The sequence below is a fragment of the Rutilus rutilus genome (genome assembly GCF_951802725.1).
Source record: "Rutilus rutilus genome assembly, chromosome: 9".
In the NCBI taxonomy this organism is placed as follows: Eukaryota; Metazoa; Chordata; class Actinopteri; order Cypriniformes; family Leuciscidae; genus Rutilus; species Rutilus rutilus.
The window spans coordinates 10,334,000-10,337,731 of NC_140223.1; the positions used below are offsets into that span (position 1 = coordinate 10,334,000).

Here is a 3,732-nt window from a genome sequence, read left to right on the forward strand (position 1 = left end):
AAAGCTTGGAAGATCAAGGATAGCTTTAAATATAACTCAGATTGTGTTTGTCTGAAAGAAGAAAGTTATATACACCTAGAATGGCTTGAGAGGAGTAAATTCACACTTCTGCAAGGGTGTTTCTAATGCAATGGCCAAGGGAGGGGAAAAAAAAGAAAAGGATATTGTATGCATTGTGACTGTAATTACAATTACTTACCATTGTTAATTATTAAATTAACAATGTAAGATCATGTTTCATTTTCATATTTATGTTCCTGCACATTATTTCGGGCTCAATGCAATTGCCTGCCTTAAATCCGTTTCCTTGGATTGCTTTATTGGAGAAACCCATGACAGTTTTTAGAGTTCTTGGAGTAATTATTCATTGTTTTTTTCTTATTGACCATTCTGAGGAAGTCCAAGTCGTACATGGCGAGACACAAAGATGCTCAGTGACATCATTAAAGGAGTCAGTGCTGCAAGTGTGAACCGTTTTAATTGGTCTTTTCATGGTGATGAAGAAGAGGGCTGGTCGAGTGTCAGAATAAAAACCACCTACTTCCTCTTCCTCATCACTCCTGCTTCACTGCAGACTCACACAACATCTCTGAACCTCCTGATCTGAGCAACAGATAACATGGTAAGTCATATTCATACTTCTTTATCACTTAATAATTGTCCGTGGAGCTAAAGCTGCACATTTGCTCAAGTTTTTTTGAAAACTCATCATTTTTACCAATAATATTCAGAAAAAGTGGCCATAAGATGTCAAGGAAAATTCCATTCCTACAACAAACATAATTCAGTTTTAAATTTCTATGCACTTTGTGTGTACTGTGCATATTTTTTGTATAAGTGTTCGTATTTGTGTGTTTGCTCCAGGTTTTCGCTGTGCCACTGAGGATCCTCCTGCTCTGCCTGCTTCACTTCAGCACTTGTGCAGTCGGTCAGAATGTGAACCCAGAAATCCTCCAGCGTATTGTAACGAGATTTCATAGATCGTAAGTGTCTTTGATTGAACATATTAGTATAATAATAAAAAAAATAATTAAAAAAAGAACAATTACATATACACAACCAAAAATATATAACGAAATTACAAGAAATATATAAAGAAAAAACTTCCACAAAAAAGTAGTGGATTTAGTAACAGATGTTGTTATAAGTTATAAATCAGAAGAATTTGTCTTTTATAATTACATAATCATGTACAGTATATTTCAACATTAAACTTTACATGTATTTATAATAACAATAATAATACATAATTACATACTAATATATACATTACTTACATTCATATTTGTCATTTTTAACACACAACATTACATTTCCGCTGCTTTCATTTCCAGGTTGGGTAGGGGACAATACGCTGTTGTGTTCAGAGTCGAGCAGAACATATGTCTTCAAGATTCTGACTTTCCAGATCAGAACTTACTGGATCAAGTGAGACAAATAATTCAGAACAATGGGGTTTATCTGAGTGATGACCTCATTGCTGCAAAGGCTATTCCAGAGTCTCATCAACATGCAGAGTATCGCCTGAAGGATTATCTGGGGAACATCTTGAATGTTGGAAATGAATGTGTGGTTTATTTCACTGTAAATTCACCCTGTTTGACAACATGCCTATCAGATGGGCCATACAACATTAATGCCAGTCTTACACAGTTACAAAACTATGGGGGAATTAAAGCCCTTGCATTCCGATACATCTGGAAGCGTGATACATGGGAGGCGCTGATAAACACACTGTATGAAATAGCCCCTAATTTGCCATATTATCAGTGTGAGATAAACCAAGCTGAATGTGAACGCCTGTAAGTAATGCTTATACTTGACAGTTGCTTTCCTCACACATAGACAGTTTTATTTAGCTGAGGATTTTTAACTTTTTACAGTAATTGCAGTAAACGTTAAAATTGGCAAATAAATTCTACAATCTGTGAAATGCATAAATTGTGATATTGCGTGTGCTTGATTAGCTGGTAATTATTGTTAGTAAACTAATGTCAGCATGTCTCCTTAATGCTGGAGCAAATAAAAATACATTTTACTGAGCATCATTTCTGGTTCAAAGTATCATCTCATTTAAACACACTCTATAAGTACACGTTTTACAGTCATATGGATGATATCCTTCCATTATCTTATACTTTTAAGCTGTGGCATGAATATGAAATGCTATATATATTTAGCACATATTTAGATGACACATAAATACATAATTATGGGACCAGAGGTTCAGGATCTTGACTCTACATGACTGTAAGGACTGAAAAAACTGCCAGATCACTGATGTGTCAAACAGATAATTAAGGTCTTTTTTTTTTCTACAAATGCTGTTTGCACAAGCACACACAGAAACATTTGAAATCATATTCCATTAAATACAGTCAGCATCAGGTTTATTATAGGCATGTTATAGAATAAAATATAATAATAATAATATATAATTATTATTGATAATAATAATTATAATAAGTCAATAGTTTTAAACAATATACTATTTCAATAATATTTTAGAATTTTTAACATGAATTATTAAAATGACATTATAATTTAATTAAATAAAATTATTATACACACATTGTCAGGGTTCTGCCTTATTTGTCTTATGTTTGAGTACATGGCTCTGTCTTGTGTTTGCCATGTGCTCATCCCGCCTCCTTGTTTAGTCCAGTCTAAGTCCTTGTTTTTACAATAAATAAATAAATAAATAGAAATTCTATGCTCAATAACAAGAACATTGTCAAGGAATTACATACAAATACATAAAATAATAATAATAATAATTATTATTATTATACGAAAACAATGAAAAACAAAGGATGACAAGGCAAAGAGATATGACAAGAAGGCATACCCTACAATTGTATTGACACAATAACATACATATACAGGGAAAGCTTAAAATATTTCTTCATAATATTTTATAAATCTAGGGATTTTTTTATTATTTATATAACGAAGAGATTTAAGAAGTGAGATTAAGTGTCAAAATAAGGATAGGGCACCATTTGCAAACCTTTGTTTATGAATGAAGAATTTGCCATATAAAATAAAGAAATTAACAATGTACTCTAGGGGTTTATTTTTATCGTCATTATAATAAAAAATACTGTCTTTTAAACTGAAAGAATGTGTCACACTGGCAAATAGGCTTATGTAAGAACCAAGGATCCAAATTGTCTGGATCGGGCAATCATAAACCAAATGTTCAAATGTCTCCTCTACTTGTTTACAAAAAGCATATGAGCTGTCAATATTTCGAAAGTTCTCAGGATATATTTTATGTATATTTTGAAATGTATTTCCTTAGCTTTAATGGACATACAGTATTTCCCAGGTAAGAGCCAGGCCTTTTTCCAATCTATATCTTCACCAAAGATCTCCAATAGAATTTTCCTCTAGGATATATATATATAAAATATAAAAATTGATAAAGTACCAAATGGATTTTGGATTGGTGAGACATCTTTTAAGCCAATTTATTTATCATGTCAGAAAATTCTAAAAACTCAATGCCTCAATCTGCTGTCGTTAGATAGCACTTCTTTTTTTAGTTTATGAGGTTTCTGTTTCCAAATGAAATCTAAAAAAATTGTATTGACTCCTTTAGCAATTTTGTTTTTCACAAATAAAGATAAAGATAATGCAAAATGAGAAAGACCTTCCGCCTTTTATAGGAGGACTCTGCCGTATAACGACAGGTCCCGCTGTAACCAGGTATTAAGAATATTTTTAGAT

At 32.2% G+C, this 3,732-nt stretch overlaps 1 long non-coding RNA gene across 1 annotated transcript; it reads left to right on the forward strand.

Annotated features, from left to right (window-relative positions):
• The first annotated feature begins 492 nt into the window (after positions 1-492).
• On the forward strand, positions 493-2,047 carry LOC311297761. Its single transcript, XR_014628876.1, has 3 exons — positions 493-622; positions 865-983; positions 1,335-2,047. It is a non-coding gene; the product is annotated as an uncharacterized lncRNA (long non-coding RNA).
• Positions 2,048-3,732: the final 1,685 nt, after the last annotated feature.